General features: G+C 34.8%; 1 protein-coding gene across 1 annotated transcript in view; it reads right to left on the bottom strand.

Moving 5' to 3' along the window:
* Nucleotides 1-18,058, bottom strand: part of MGAT4C (MGAT4 family member C) — a 333,944-nt gene that overhangs the window by 101,216 nt on the left and 214,670 nt on the right.

Raw genomic sequence — 18,058 nt, forward strand, 5'->3', positions numbered from 1 at the left:
TTTTGTGGGTGTTTGATATATTTTCAGCAGAGTACTTTTTCAATCAATCTAACAGACTCCTTACACAATGACTTTACTCCTGACTCCCTCTTTTTACACTTAATTAACTTGATTAGATATTTATACTGCTGTCACAGCCTATGCCCCTATCAAAATTGAGGTCCTGTTGTGTTAACGGCTAGGTACAGCACCAACACAGAAGTCCATCATATTAGTTACTTATGAAAAATATTGTTAACTTTCTGTGAAGAATTACTTGTTATGTGAAATATTATTCAATTTTCTGAATATAAAATAACCTTGCCTAATATAAAATGCTTTAATTTGAAGGAAAAATTATATAAATTTCCATGCTTAATGATTAGGATGACTGGCTGATTTTGGCAACAGTAATATGTTACCTAAATTATAATTATGAATATTATCATTATGTTCAATCAACATAACCATCTCTATTTAACACAAGGTACACAAAATGAGAAATACAAATACCTTTATAACAAGTAGAAATTCATATGTATTGTTAGTGGCAAAATAGACCATAAAGCAGGCGTCTGCATTCAGAGGAAGAGTAAGTATGTTTCTAAAGGAACTCATACATTATGCATCTTACATATCTCAGAAGCAAAGCAGCAAAAAAATAAGTTATCCAAGAACACACACAAGAGGAAATTCTAATTCTTGTCCATATTCCTCTACATATACTAAGCTTATATTATTTCTCACTACGTTACTGAAATAGAAAACCAAATGAATAAGTTCATAGCAGGGACTGATAGAGCAGGATAATAGTTTAAGTATGGCAAAATTCTCGGTTCTACCAAATTGAAAGGAAAAGCAATAATGTTGATGTAATCCAAATTTAAGGGTACACAGTTTTGATTTAGACTTGTAAGAAAGTGAGAAACAGAGAATGTTAAGTAGAGTTTACAGATCCTATAATATTTCAGAAAGCAGGTTTTGTTCAGAGAACCTAAATCCCAGTTTAGATGAGGCACCAAAGAATTATGGCTGCTCTGATCATCACCTTCTAAGAAGCATATACTCATAAAATCACTTTATACCACAAATTTTAGTCACAAATCTCCTCATATACCTGTACTCAGATTAGGGAATCTATTGTCATTTACAAAGGTGTTCTTAAATTCTGCCTATATACCTGGATGCACTCAATCCATAAAGCATGCTCTTCCCATTTAAAAAGAAGCTCGGTGCACAAATATCTGAAAGAGAATGGGCTTAGAACTGTAATAGAATATGTTTAAGGGTTAAACATGACTAATGCAGCTTGAGAAAAATTAGCACATTGGGATCCTATTGTGATTAGGTGAGTGGGATCAAGTTCAGCTGTCTGATCCTTTAGAGCAGATTTAGTATAAACAGACAATATCGACGTTAAAACAGAGATTGCAGGCATTTTCATTGGTAACCAACAAATGGATGAAAAAGGTACTTCCCACAACCTGTTAGAATGCCTCTAAAAAATAAAAGGCTTTAAAATTAAATGATGAGGATCTAGGAAAAGAAAACATTCTGGTCAAGGATATCTGAGCCTCAGCATGGAAGATGAGAAAGACACGATCGTCCAGCTGAGTGATATCAGTGTCATCTCTGAAAGAAGAGGTAGCAGCAACAGGGAACAGGGCTCATCTGATACTTCTTTTGGCTTTTAATCTGGGGGGTTGGGAGGGGAAGACTAAATGCTAATACTTCAAAATTTAAACATTTCTTGTATTTTTAAAAAGAGAAGAGGAACTCAACAAAACAATGACTTTTTCCTAAAACGTTTGGAAGAAGGATAATTCAAGTAATTGAACTTTATGATTTTCCATCAGTGATACCTTTAAAGTCATTATCATATTAACATTTACAGGATGCATTAGGATGAAAAAGCACGTGACCAACCTTTGTGTCTGATGCTGTGTCAATATAAGATCTGATTCACTCAAACATGAATTCAGTTACATAAATACTGAAAAGTTTATAAAGCTGTAGTGAATAAAATTTTAGTTTTGATTCTTTTTTGAATGTGTATGTAAGTGACATTTGAAACCAGCATATTTAAACTGATATTTTCAGATCATCACACAAGTTCCATCTAGAAAATTAGGTAAGGTATTTAACATTCCTTTTCTGTCTTCTTCTGCAAAATCTCTCAATTATGTATATTTATAAAAAGAGGTAACAAAGTAGAAGGACTCTATTAGGTCAAATGATTTTTAACAGGAAGAAATCAGTAACAGTGTTGTGCATTATGGGGATTGTGCTACTCTCCCTGAAGGTTTTGAAATGTAAAACTGTCCTCATTTCAGTGTCTTTATTTTAACATAAAATCAAAGCTGAAGAGGAAGAATCAGAATGATCTGAAGTGTGAGATGACTTTTGAACTAGTCAGAAAATTAGCTTCCTTAGAACCTAATATGCTAAGTTCAGAGATAATGTCAAATAATAACTATATTGAAACTAATGGGAGTTTTGCTGGTGCTTTCACTGAAGCAGTGTTTTTCTCTTTGTGAAAATTAGGCCTCTTTCCACTTCCTCTGGCTACTCTCCTCAGACTTATTTTCAACACATTTTTCTAAATTTGAAGCACTAACTTAGCTGAACTTAACAAAAAAAAAGGAGAAAAATTGTATAAAACAATATAATTTAAAGTAGAATGGGTACTGAAACTGAATTCCTTTAAAAAAAGTTAAGCAAATGAAATCAAAACCAGTTATGTAAAAGACATGGGTGAACAGTAGGGGTAATTGAATGGCTTTAAACAGCACAGAGAAAAACAAAACAAAGCAAAACAAACCACAGTCATCTCAAGGTTTGTATTATTTTATAACAGCAACTGCACTTTATGGACTAATTTGGATTAACAATCAGTAATAGACTGAGATTAGGTAAAATGTCTCTATTATTTCCTAAAGACAGGATAGTAATTATTTCAACGATATCCTCAAATGGAAAAAGAGCAGAAAATGATGCTACAAAACAATACGGCTTAAAGGGAAGGATAAATTTTATGAAGTTTTCATGTATGTGAAAATACTATCAAACATTATTTGACCGGTAATAAAACAACAGCACACGGTATTTTGGCATCAGTCACAAATTAGTAGTTTCTAGCATTTACTTCTATTTGCTAAGTAAATAGCTACTATATCTGTTGGAAAGTAGCATAAGAGCTAGAGCTATGAAGACTTCCAAGTTGCGATGCAATTATAAATAATATGTATCCCCAATGTAGTGGCAAGGTTAAATACATGTATGTTCCGTTACCTATTCTGAGATCTGGATGAAACTAAACACCTCATTCAAGTCAGTAAGTAAATAGAATTACTTTCAGAATTGTCTGTGTTTAATGAATTCCCTGTTTAAGTAAGGTAAAACAAACCACATTTCATTATTATAATTCAATCTTCAAGTGAAGAGTTTAAATATAGAGTTACTCTTGAGAGGAAGAAAAGCATCATTAGATACAAAATACTACTTTGCTAATATTTCTTGATGGCTTGATTGGGTTTTTTTGTTTGTTTGGTTGGTTGGTTTGGTTTTGGGTTTTTTTTAGGTAAAGTATTCACCATACAAAACTGAAATAAAACATGAGTAATACTCAATTGGTAAAATATTCAGAAGGGCTTAAAGGCATAAGATCCAAAACATCTTTGACTGTCAATGTTGCACATATTTAAAAGTGCCCAAGCCAAAAGACCAATCTTTCATCTTTAGATATTAGGAAAAATTTTTTTCGGTTAATATTGCTGAAGCTTGTCACTTAGGAAAGGGAGAATTCCCCATTTGTCCTCCTTTCTGAAGAAACATATGTCTTTAGCAAAACAGGGAAAGACTCTGCTTAATTTCCGAATTCAATGAAATTACTGTCTGTGGACAGTGATGTGTATCAGGATGATACGACATTTGTTTTCTCTGTCAGCTGCTAGGCTATTAGCTCTTTGTACGAGTTAGAAAGAAAAATTTGCAGCTGCAGGACATTGTAATTTGCTTGAGATTTTCTGATAGTCTTGCTCTTGGTATCTATTATTACTAAACTGAAGGATTGATCAGGTTACAGAAGTGCGTAATCACATTACTCTGGCCCACTGGGATATGGGGCCATGCACGACCTCTGTGGAACCTGCCTGCTCCTTCCCTTACTGAGGTAGGATCCCTGGCTGGATCTACAGATGAGGCTCAGTAGTTCTTGCCTTTTGGGTAGACGTTGTCTACCTGAATTTCTCCAAGGTTTTCAATTTGGTTTCCCACAGCATCCTCCTAGAAAAACTCATGCATTATGGTCCAGCAAGTGGTTGTCAGAAGGCACCCAGAGGGATGGCCATAAGTAGCTACTTCTCAAAATGGCAACCTGACACAAGTGGAGACCCCTAGGGATCAATACTGGACCCAATGCTGTTAAATAAGTATTCTGGACAATGGGATCAAATGTACCCTGATGAAGTTTGCTGATGACACCAAACTGGGTGGGAAAGTCAACACTTTGAAAAAGAGAGAGTAATACTGCACTAAGTGCTGGATAGACTGGAAGAGTGGGCTAACAAGACTTTTATGAAGTTCAATGAGAATAAGTGTAAGGTTTTATAATCCAGAAATACAGCACAGGCTGGGATCTACCCAGCTTGGGAGTAGCTCTGTAGAAAGGGACCTAGGGGTGCTGGTGGACAAGCTCAGTGTGAGTGAGCAGCCTGCTGCTGCAGCAAAGAAAGCCAACAAGATGCTGGGCTGCATCAATAACAGCATCACCACCACAGATAAAGTTATTATCCCACTTTATTCAGTGCTTGTCAGGCCACACATGGTATTCTGTGCTTAGTTTTGGTCCTTGCTATTCAAAATAACTGTGGACAGGCCAGATATGGGCTACAAAGATGATTAAGGGACCAAGAAGCCTGCCCTGTGAGGAAAGGCTGAGAGAACTGCGTTTGTTCAGCATTGAGAAAAGAAGGCTGAGGGGAGACCTTATCACCATGTTCCAGTATTGAAAAGGTGGCTACAAAGAAGATGGACACTCTTTGTTTAAAAGGAGTCACATAGAAAAGATGAGGGGCAATGGGAAATTCTAATTGGATACAAGAGAAAAAATTTTTTCAATGAGGCCAATCAGACATGACTTCCCCAGGGAAGTAGTGGATTTCTCAACACTGGACACTTTTAAGCTGTAGAGGGTGCTGGGCCACCTTGTCTGGACCATGCTTTTACCATGAAAGATTGAACCACATGATCCTTGAAGTACTTTCCAATCAGGTATTTGATGGCTCTGACTCTATGAAGAGTTATTGTGGACAGTCCCATTAAAGAAGCAATGAAGACTGATAGGGGAATGCAAGATACCTGTAGGTACCTATATATGTGCTTTCGTGTCCAATCCAAAGATATTAGAAGAGAAATGATAAATGGAATGGCTGGTGTTACCGGGTTATTTGTAAAACTGTATGGATTAAATTTTACTTAATTCTCTGAACTAAAACTAAATAAAGTAATACAAACAATTTCCTCAAATATTCTGAAGTACCTTCTGATCTAAGTTATATATTAATTATGCATTTCACTTTAATTAATTTTCAATATTTGTGCACAGTCCGGAGCAGATCACTAACAGTTTTCCTTTCATTGTAATTCTACTCTAGTTAATTTTAAAACCCTGTGCACAACAATATTTTGGGTTTATATTAAAGATGGTTTGAGATTCACTGCAGCAACTTGACATCTCTTAATTCCTAATGTGATTTTCAATTTGAGAGATTCTCTCTGGAATGAGGAGAGGGTGTAAAGCAAATCATATCAAATCAGAAGTTCAAGTTTCTCCATCCAAAGTAGAGAAAAAATAATAACAAACACTTTGCATATAACAAAGATATTTTAAAATATATTTATGCTTTACAAATGATATAATACACAAGAAAGAGATGTGGTTAAATAAAAAAAATATGTATTTTATATTTTTCACTATTTATTTCAATTGTTCTCTCTTTTGTCTATATATCCCGTTGGCCATCAAACAGTAGTACTTAATACTCACCATTGATTTGATTTTGCTGACTTCAGTTCTAAGAAGATACCGCAATAATATCTAAAATGAAAATATCTTTCCATTGTGTAGCAATGTTTGTTGTTCTTGCTTCTCATTCTCAGAAAATGGCAGTACATCTCATTGTTTAAGTGCATTAGACATATTTATTTCAGAACTAGCAGACTTTCTTGTCTTTTGACTATAGAAAAAAGTTTCAGATACAAAAAAATATACTGATTGATTTATATGTAGCTTTCAGATGTAAACCCTTTAAGTCATTCAATTTAAGTGACACTTCTAAAAGCTCTTTTCCTTTAATACCTTATCATCCCATATCAGAATCTGCAATACATGAAGGTCCGTAATATTCACAGAAGTGTCTACAATTACTTTTTTGTTAACAACATCACCTGCCCCAGACAGACAAAAATTTATACTTTCTGCCCAGGAAAGTGGTGGAGTCAGCATCCCTGGAAGAATTCAAAAGGCATGTCAGTGTAGCACTTGGGCATATGTTTTTGTGGTGAACATCGTGATGCCTGACTCGCTGATCTTAGAGACCTTTTCCAACCTTAACTATTCTATGATCCTGTGATCATAGCACACACACTTAGCAACAGAAAGCAAATACTTTAAATTATTGTACTGAACCCTTCACTGTTCCAATGCACTGCTGAAACTTACATTACTAAAAAATTCCTCTGCAGATTTTATCACACACAGCTGAGCAACAAGCACCAATTTTTCCATGTTTAGACTGCTATGATGAAAAGAATGGAGCATTTACTCATGAGACTTCACTGAAAGAGCTATGTAACAGAATATGAATTCTTTTTAAGACTTTGTACAGACTTTGTTCTGTACAAAAATTATCGTAGTTCATGTTTGCATACAGGATCAGATTAGACAGGCCTCAGTATTTATAGATTCAGCAGTGCTTAGGGAATTCATTCTTGTTAGGATCAGCAAAGTCAAGTAAGTAAATAGATTCTGTGGACTGGGTCCCCAAGGAGCTGTCTCCAGCCAGCATTAGAACGCTATAAGCAATTATCAAAGATGTTGTCAAGAAAATGTGAACTGTGGCTTCTTACATCTGAAATGATCATGAGATTCATTTGGACATGATGGAGAAATAAATGACTGTGTACTTTCCTAGCCATGGATAAGATTCAAAGTACTAGTATTTTAGAGATTATGGAGATAAATAGGGTAGAAAAGATCAGTTTTGCTACAGTGCTACTGTACTACTCAGGAAAATTTGAATAAAATTTCATATCCATTATTGTTACCTTCAAAAAGTATAATTTAAGAGTAAAGTGTAAAATGAAAGATTCCCATGTCTTTAACAAAAGAAACTTTAGAAAAGTAAGTATATTTAATGGTATGAAAACCTTAATTTTATTTTTTTTGCTGCCAGAAAGTGTTTTCCTTAATTTGAAATCATAAGTAAGAATATGTATTGTAAGTTTACATGCTTTCTTCCAACATTAGAGGAACAAATATTTGTCTGATCATCAATTCAAGAAAAAATAAAATTAAATAATATATAGAAAAACATGTACATGGAAGAATAAACATCTCTATTACCTTCCTTGTCTTTTAGCAGTGGAATGCTAATGTGCATCATTGAAAATCATATAATTTAGGAAATATTTCAAAGGCTTCCAGTTAAAATGCACTTCACAAAAATCATATATTCCAATATTGATTGAATAGAACTATGAATAGAAAATTAATTCATATGATGTCAGATTTGAAGGGACTCTTTGGCTCATCAAACCTAGCTCCATACTAAGAAACTACAATGTGCAGCTGCTGCTACACGTTTTTCAACCTTTGCTTTGAAAAGTGGTTTGTTCAGCCTTTTGCCCAGACTAATACTGAGAAGCTCTTTCCAAATTTGCTTTTCATGCTATTTACAAAAACAAATATTTCTTTCAATTATCCATGTAACTCCTTAGCCTATTCTGTCAATTCACTTTTGTGCCAACTTGCTGTTTACTTCACTCCAAGAGCTGATGCCTTAATGTCTTGAAAGAATAGCCTCTTATTCTTTGTTTTTGGGAAATATAAAGTATGAGGGTACGCAAATGGGTAGGACTTGTGTTTGCAGAGCTATGCAGCTGGGAAAAGTGGAGAAGGGCAGATTCTTTTAGCGCAGGTTGAATACATACCTCAGCCTTTCTTGGTTTGGAAAAAAAAAAAGTGAAAACAAACCAGACACTGAAAACTGTTAATTTTGGAAAGATTCAGGGGAATCAGAATTATTCCCACAGTCCATGCACCATGGAACATACATTCTACAAAAGATGATGGAATCACAACTGTAGACTACTCCATCATGCATACAATGATTGTTCTCAGTTTTTCCCATAGGGACCAAAAAATGTTCATTGTAACCACACAAAAGCCGGAATTGTTGCTGAACTGTTTTTTGACATTATGCACGTCCACAAAGGGAGATCACAGTTTATCTTTTTTTGCTTTTGCATACACTAACCAAAGTCAAGGTTTACTACTCAGAACAAAGCAATATATTTTTCATAAAGAATTTAAATAAAATTTAATTCTGTGATTGATAGGTAGCATAAAGGCAAACAAGCGTCCTCTCCTCTATCAATTGTCAAGTAAAATCTAGAAACTTGGGTATCACAAGGTAGTTGGTAGCTTGGTATGGTAACGTTTGGGGAACATGGCAGAAAAAGGGTATAGCCATGTTTCCAAAAACTGCATTTTACAAAAGCTTTTTAAAAACTTTCTGACAGACCATTGTTTCTTCCTTTTGTTCATGAAATGTTGATAAACTAAATTCATTTTTTCTTCTTAAGATTGCATTGATTTCTTCCCAGATGAATAGGGTATGACTGAATAATTTATTTCCATCAAGTGAAATATTGCATATTCTTATAATAAAATATATTTCTAAGGTAGAATCTATCAAACCAGAATATTTCAGTAAAAACATTTTTACTATATTGTATTGAAATAAGTTTATTAATTTATATACCAAACAGAAAAATTAAAAATCATGTTTCAGTCTTATCATGATGCAGCTAGCATCTAATATTTCTTAGAGTTGTGTTAAGATAAGATTCCAATCTTTTGACATTATTAAGGTTTGAAGTTAATCTAAATTTCACAACCTCCCAAAGGTTATCCCACCAAGCAGAGGTATGTATTAAAGAAAAAATTATAGCAAGCACCACTGGGTAGAATATTTTTATCTTAAAATTTGGGAGAGAAAGTCTCCATTTTGCAAATGACAGGTCAAAAAGATAAGATAAAACAATCCCAGCTGAAGTGATAGATATGTACAGATGTCTCAGAATGCTCTTGAAAGCAGAACTTAAAATCTTTACAGCAAAATCAATGAATTCCTATTGGTGTCAGGGAAATGGACCTTATTAAAATAATCTTTCTTTCTTGATCAGATTTTTTATGTAAGCACTAACCATAAATCATCATGCCACTTTATCTATCTTTTTTTGACATCTTGTAGCCTTAGAATTATCTCTAACAAAGCTTGGACCAAGCAGACATACTCTCAGCAGCTGTGAGAGAGAGATGAAGTGAAAAGGATCACGGTAATTGCTCTTGCTACTTTTGTAGCAAGAGACATCACTGGTAATTAGACCTGTATCAGAGACTGTCTTCCCAACCCCTCTACTTCGATTTTCTTTCCTTAATTTATGTGTGAAGTGGGGAGAAGGTATTAGACTATGGAAGAGATTATTTTCTCTCTTGGGAGTGTTTGTGTGGTGAATACAGTCATTGAGGTTAAAGGACACCATCACCTCTGTTACTAAGTACCTCTGAAGAAACAAAAGCATATCTAACAACATAACCTAAAGTTTTTGTGCTTCAGATAGCCTTATTAGTTAGGTCTAATACATTAGGTATCTAGGTTGCTTATAAAGCAAACTGTTCCCCCAGAAACATTTTAATTTATTCTCTTTGTGAATAATTTGCTCAGGAACTAGGAAAGAATTATGGTTCTGACATAATAGATTAATAAGACAATATTCAACCAACAAAGGAAATTGAGTACAAAGGTTACTAACTGGGGATGAAACAAATTTTAAAAAATACATAACCTATTTCTCTGAATTTCTAATGTACTTAGGAAAGTGGATAAAATTTTATCGACTCCTTGTGAAGAACTACTATTTCTTGAATACTGCAGGAGATTTTTTGTTAAACAAAGATAAAATTTACATGTAATATATGTATTCATATTTACACATTTATTGAATATATACTTGCATATTTACTGAAGTATGAGAGTTGCTTTATGAATAGCTGATTCTTGCTTATAGGGTTATGTTTGCCTGTTTGTTGGTATATGTGTAGATGTGCACACACTAAAGGAAGAACTTGTATACAAAAAAATATTCATTTCAGTTTAATGAACATCCAGGAGTGGAAGCCTTTCTTCAAGATAAATGCATATATTTTCAGCCTGGAAATTTTTTATGATTATTCCCTTTTAAATGTCTTTTACATAGATTAAATTCTTCATTCACCTAAAAAAGAAAAAAGAAAATCAAACCTCTTGATATTTAAATTAGATTCTTGTGCTTTGGAGACAGCTGAATTATAAGTTAGAAAAAATTAATCACATATAAAGTGAGGTTCAAGTTGTTGATATCATTTGGAATCTGTGACACTTCTGCTTGGAGAACATCAGATCCAGATTTAATGAAACACAGTTTCCCAGAATAAAAGAACTTTTTTATCTTTACCCTTCTGTAAAAATGTACACAAACCCACAAATATATATAGATATACATGCACTTATCTGGCTATTCGCTTATCTAGAAAGCTGTTGAGTGACACTTTATAGAAAAAAAGCAGCTGGATAGTAAACAGAACATGAGACACTAGGGAGCATGGCAGAAAAGAAGATGGTTGCCTGCAACCTAGGCACCTTTGGCAAGCACCCCATCAGCAGGTTCAGGGAGGTGGACCTTTCTCTCTCTTTGGCACTTATGAGAGCTGCTCTGGAAGTCTGTGTTCACTTTGGGGCTCACAGAGTGAGTCCAGACAAAGGTAACTGAGATGGTGAGCAGACTGGAACATCTGGAATGCAAGGCTGAGAGATGCAACCGGTCAACCTAAAGAAGGGAAATTTCAGGGAAGGCTTTATGTTACCTGATCAGATGAAAAAGTCAGACATTTCTGAGAAGCATACAATGGAAAGGAAGCTGGAAACATCATTCTATCATGGAGTGACTATATCAGTGAACAAGGAAAGGGCTATAGATATCATTTATCTGGACTTCTGTAAAGCCTTTGACACAACATCCTTCTTTCTAAATTGTTGAGACAGGGATTCAATGGATGGACTGTTCAGTGGATAAGGACTTGGTTGAACGGTCACATCCAGAGGATAGTGGTTAATAGTGCAGAGTCACAGTTGGGACCAATGTTATTTATTATCTTCATTTATGACATATATGAAGGGATTGAATGCACCCTCAGCAAATTTGCAAATGACACCAAATTGAGTGGTGCACTTAACACACCTGAAGGATGCACTAGCACCCACAGGGACGTGGACAAGCTCAAGAAGTGGGCCTATGGAAATCTCATGCAGTTTAACAAGACCAAGTGCAAGGTGCTGCACTGGGTCATGGTAACCACTGGTACCAGTACAGACGGGGGGGTGAACAGATCTAGAGCAACCCTGCTGGGAAGGACTAGGGTGTGCTGGTGAATGACAGCCTGGACATGAGCCGGCAATGTACACTCACAGCCCAGAAACCCAGCCATATCCAGGGCTGCATCAAAAGCAGTGTGGCCAGCAGGTTGAGAGAGGTGATTCTGCCCCTCTACTCTACTCTGATGAGATCCCACCTGGAGTGCTGCATCCAGCTCTGGGGTCCATGGCACAGGAAAGACACTGACCTGTTTGAGTGAGCACCGAGTTGATTAGAGGGATAGAGCACTTCTCTACAAGGAAAGGCTAGGAAAATTGAGATTGTTCAGCCTGGAAAAGAAAAGGCTCCTGGGTGACCAACTGAGGCCTTCCAATACCTGAAGGAAGACTGCAAGAAAGATGGAGAGAGACTATTTATAAGGGCATGCAGTGACAGGACAAAGGGGATAGCTTCAAACTGAAAGAGTAGGTTTAGGTTAGGCATGAGGAAGAAATTCTTTACTGTGAGGGTGGTGAGGCACTGGAACAGGCTGTTCAGACAAGTTGTGGATGCCCCATCCCTGGAAGTGTTCCAGGTCAAGTTGGACAGGGTTTTGAGCAAGCTGTTGTAGTGGAAGGTATACCATGGCGGGTAGGTTGGACCTAGGTGATACTTAAGGTCCTTTCCAATCCAAACCATTCTGTGATGCTGTGAAAATGAGGAATGCCAACTAGATAACAGGAAAAAAATATCATGAGGGTGATCAAACAGTTGGAGAGGTTGCCCATAGAGATTCTGGAGTCTCCATCCATTCAGATATTCAAAACTCAGCTGGTAAGCTGCAAGTGATCTTCCCTTCAATGAGCAATCTATACCATTATGAGTCTAGTAAAAACTGAAATTTTTATGACTGCATTTTCTGTTATTTTGTTCATTAAAAGGTAAGCATGGCTATGAAAATGCTCTTATTTCTTGTGATGTTATTAAAACTAGGTAGTTCTCAGGTGTAAGGGAAAAATAAAGTATATGTATAGATATACATATATTTATATGTGGATATTTAAACATGTATCTACAGGAGTCAGGACTTAATGAATAATTGAGATAAAGTAGCAGCAAATATTTGACAATATAACAAAATAATGTTGCCAGTGTCGGCAAAATTTCCTTCAGCCAGATAAAGATCAAGTGCATCTAAATAAATAATTATCTTTTTTTTTAATAGGTAAAAATCACTCCAGGGCTTTTAAGGATGTTGCTGTAAATTCTTTCATATGAAGATAAAACTATTGGTAGGAAAATATGTAACAATATTTAGAGAAGATTCATTCAACAAGATCAGATATTTTAGTACTCAAGACCATTTTCTTACAGGAGTGAAGGATGAAGCTCCATGTTTCTTAATTTGGCTGGCAGACAACAATGCCTGTAACAGCTCCTGGTTTCTGTAAGTTAACCCAGAATCTGTGGAAACAGCAGCCACAGAACAATGAACCATTTGAGTCTCTAGTGAGAATGATTTTCTTGACCCAGGAAACCTTTTCCCTGGCATGGCATGGAAAAGGGTTAGTAAAAAACCAAAATAAAACACCACAGCTTCTCGCAAGAGGTTGTTTCGAGGGAGGTTTATGAGTAACATTCTGTTTACATGCAAAACAAATGAATGATGGAAAGAACTCAAGGTAGTTAGAGACATTATTTTCTTGGAGCTGGGAAGGAGTCCACCTCTTCTAACTCTGTGGAAAAAAAAAGTATGTTAAATAAAAATGTTGGAGTTAGTTTGCTATATTCTCTGCAGCTCTACCTGGTTTTATTGTTTTGTTTTTTTCAAGTGCTGGAGTATAGGATGAACCATCATGCAATAATGAGAGCACTGTCAAATCTCTCTTTTCAATTCTGTTCTAAATGAGCTATTGACAAAAAAATCTGTGGCTTATTTTGAAATTGGAAAGAAAGATTCATTTCTAATTAGTATTGAAAAACATCTGGTTTCCAGTTCCCATGAGGTTTTGCAAGACAGTGACAGTTAATTGCCATTAATTCTAACAAAGTGTTTCATTCCTAACTTACCATCGTACTCTAATAATCAGAAATAATTAAAATTACTTTTACATTAAAACTTTTATAAGAATGTAGAAAGCTGTTAGTCAATTCATAATGAGATAAATGAGGACAGAGAGTCTTTCTTTGTTCTGCGTAACAGAGATTGAAGCTCATTTGGAGTCTATCACTGGACTCCTGGGTACTATCACAAAACAAGAAATAAATTATAACAGTAGAGCAGTGCAAATTTTACAGCTACAAGCCTGTGCTGTAATTTTTAATGATGTGTGCGAGCCTGCTGCACTGTTCATAACAAATATTCTCGCATAGTTTTATGCACATGTACTCATCCTCTTTACAATATTTCTTCCCTTCTTGAGGTTTTTTTTTTTTAATCATTGTCAGTCTACTGCAATCCCATTCCATTTTCTGAAGTTTAGAAAATGAGCTTAAAACCATTTGTTACAGATCAATGAATGAAGTGCGTTTGGGTGGGGGCATGGGGATGAGGGAGAAAGCTGTAAAAGAGGGTTAGCCTTTTTTGCTTGACCAGCTTGCATATTTCAGTGACTTGCAATGGGTTTCTCAGTCATTAGGCTGAATGAGTGAGGTTTTCTGGTAATAATAAGATAGCAACATGGTCTGCTAGTCAAGACAGCAATCACACTTAGGTGGAGCTCTGCTGTCTTAATATTATGAAAATGCAAGAAGTCATTCTTCACTTTGTGATCTCTGGAAGACTTGGGTAAGAACTCAGAAGTCACAGATGACCTTCAAAGTCACAAAAGACAAAGAAATGTTGATGAAAACAAGGACTAAAAGCATGGGTTTCTACTTTTTCCTGAAGAATTAGTGCTCCCTCTGATGTCTCTGGCTGATTAGAATAAAGAGAATGTCCCACTATATTACCTCTACATTAGTTGCACAAGACTTTCTCCAGAACTCTTACCACTGAGTACTCGGGTAGCATTCCCCTCACACATTTCCAAGCAACAAGCCAGATCAGTTCAAAACAAATATAATCTCTCTGATTTTCGAAGTACTCATTTAAAATATGGTTTATTTAAGTTTTTGCACTAAGGTGGTCATCCAAATCTTATTTCCACCATTTATTATTGTTGGGGTTTTTATTTTGTGTTTTTATATGGAGAAAGAAAATCACCTTATAATATATTTGCTACAAAGTGTGAGATTAAAGTAAACCTTAAATTCATAAATGACCCCCAACTGAAGTCAAAGTTTGAAAATCTGGACTTGATGTGTCCTGTAGAAAATTACCAATATTCTGGACATTCAGGAAAGCAAGTAATCAAAAGTAATATAGTTAGAATTTTGGAGACAGACTTTCATTCTTAATTCCCTATTTTATGATGTAATATGGCCAAAGAGTACTACACAGAACTTTCTTTTATATCTCTCAGGATATTATTCAGATATTTATTTAGTCCTTGAAACATGCACATAAATCAAGAATATTATCTCCACTTTGTACGTAAGGAAACTCAGTCCAGAATAGGACACACATCAAGTTCACTCAGCTACCAAATGATGGAATTGATTATCGGACTAATAAAGACTAGAATGGAAACTCAAGTTGTCTTGAGTGAGGCCATCACTACTGGAAGTTGGTGTTGGGACCCATGAAAGACATAATTGCTTTAATTCTAAGAAAACAGTACATTACCATAACATTTTAGTACAAAGACTGTTCTGTAAACACACCACTCAGGAAACTATTTTCCAAAATTCTCAGTATAAATAACTGCCATTTTTCCATCTCAAAAGACAGAGTGAAGATTTCTTCTTCCTTTCTCACCCCTTCCAAAGTAAACAATTCCTATAGAGAATAGTGAGAAGGGAAAATTGAGATCTCTGTTGACCCATTGAATTAACAGTTTTCTTCTGTTATAAGATTTAGAAAAATATCAACAGACATTTTTAAGGCAAAAGTCAATCATATTCTGATCCAAGATGTGACTTCTTCCAACAATATCAGATGTGCTTTTATTACAACAGGTCACAGACACATTCATACCTTGAATGATTTTTTTTAAGAGAAACAAAGTAAGACTTTTTGATGTGCATTTTAGAGTTAATGGATTCATTAAAGACATAACTTCTTGTTTTCAAACTATTAAGAATATTTTTTATTTTATGTAGTGCTTTTCAGTATTAATTACTGTGCTATTTTTATTCTCCAGTTATATATTTATGTTTTAGAAGAAAAAAAAAAGTGATGTTACAGAAGCCATTACCGTCTGAAATGTCAGTTCTGCACAGGATCAAGTGTCCATACTAGAAATTTGCTCTCTGTTGTTTGTCAGATATTAGACAAATATGTCCATGTTTCCAAAACAGTTAATGTCCTTTTTTTACCTAGTAACAGAACGACAAGTCTATTTTAAGATTATTTTTATTTAGACAGAAGGAAACTCTTCTTCTATACGTATGTGCAGATGGTGAAAGACCATGCAATCTCATTAAGCACTTCTGAGGCATTCTTTTTTTTTTCTTGTATACTGCATCTGACAGTAAGAATATATGGCAACCAAAACAGATACTGAAGTGATCCACACTCAGCAAAGGAAAAGAAGAACATAAAGGATTCCTACACTCAAACTCAATTGTAGATTAAATAACTTCATAGATAATGCCAAACTGAACAACCCAACTCCTAAAATTAGTTTAAGTCAATGGAAATATGGTAGCTAATGAGATACTAGCTACATGAGTAGTATAGGCAATTATTTCTATATTTCTCATTCAATGAAAACCTCCAACTGATATATTTAAAATTAATTTTCTTGCAAAAGGACACTTTAAATTAAAAGTTCCTTAAAAGAATGTCCTTATCATTACAAAATTTATAATATTTGTACTAGGATATCCTCCAGCTCATAAAAATTTAATTCTTAATCTCAAAAACACTTGCAGCACTCAGTGAGAAATATAACAAAAATACACTAGTTGCAACTTCAGTCAGAAAGCATACTTTCATACTACTAAATGGAAAATTCGTTGATTCAAGAATTTAAACTTGCAGTCAATAACCTGTATTCCACAATTTATTTCACTGCATTTAATCTGTGGAAAAGGTCAGAGAAAGATGTTCTTGAATTTCTCTGTATACAAAAAAGTACCTTATACAGAAAAAAAAAAATCCTGTGCTGAAGTTCATTTCCAGTGGAAGCAGAATTTGACTTCAACTGCTAAGTTCTGTTTTATTTTTGTCTTGTGCTGAGATGAGGATGAAATCTGTCCTCTCAAATAAAGAGAGTTTATAGCCTCTCTTTTATATTTCAACACTGATTGAATACATATTCTGCTTTCATTTAGCTGACATAATGAATCTAATATTCAGGAGTCAGAAAAGAACTCAGTTCTATGTTGTATTTAAAAAATGGAAATGTGTTTCTTTGTACACATTTTAGTCATATCTCAGTTCGTAAACCTTCAAGAGAAAAAAGTTATATTCACTGGGACAGTTGGAAAAATTGCACTCTTGCTCACAAAATTTTCAGCTTCATTACTTTTAAGAGTCACTCTGGAGTGCAGGAGACCAGATTTCCCTTCACTATTTACAGTGTGTTACAAATGTCTTCGAATTCGGTCCAATTGTGAAATGTGATAGCAATGAATTTTGAGAGGTTTGAGCTTTCCTGAAATAGGTTTTTCAATCCCTAGTGAATTAGAGATGAGTTTATAATTCTGTTATCAAATCAAGGTAGCTCTATACTACTAGCTGTGATATAAAGGTTAAAGTTTAAAAAAGAAAAATTTCCACCTTATTTAATCAATTAAAAGTTATATGACCATGTTGGGATGGTTATGTCTTGACTATTGTAACTACCTTATGACAGAAATTACTACCCAACACCAAGAAAGCCACACAACTTTTGCTTAGCTTATAGCATACTATAGACAGTACTACATAGATACACCTGATTTCTCCTAGCCTGTAAACATCACAATGTAACTGAAATACCAAAATAAAAAAATAATTAAAAAATCAGATGGAGTAGATATAATTAAAAAATTTCAATCCAAATATTAAAACATAAGCCCTATAAGTTTAAAACTTTGGAAGAGGATCCATAGATGACTCTGTGTCATATTACATATTCTTTGGTAGATGGAACATAGAGGGAGTGTTAGAAACTCATCTAGAACACTCTAGATTGCAACAGTATGAGAGCAGACTATTTGTTTAGTGCACTGAAAAACTGTGCTAGCACATGAGATTAAAAAAATAGTGTCTGTAACTCCAGGTCAAACGGGACCCTCGAAGAGAATTCTACAAGGATAAAAAAAAATTAAAAACTGCATACAATGCACACTGGCAACTACATTGTGAGACCTA

The sequence above is a fragment of the Chiroxiphia lanceolata genome, chromosome 5 (genome assembly GCF_009829145.1).
Source record: "Chiroxiphia lanceolata isolate bChiLan1 chromosome 5, bChiLan1.pri, whole genome shotgun sequence".
NCBI lineage: Eukaryota > Metazoa > Chordata > Aves > Passeriformes > Pipridae > Chiroxiphia > Chiroxiphia lanceolata.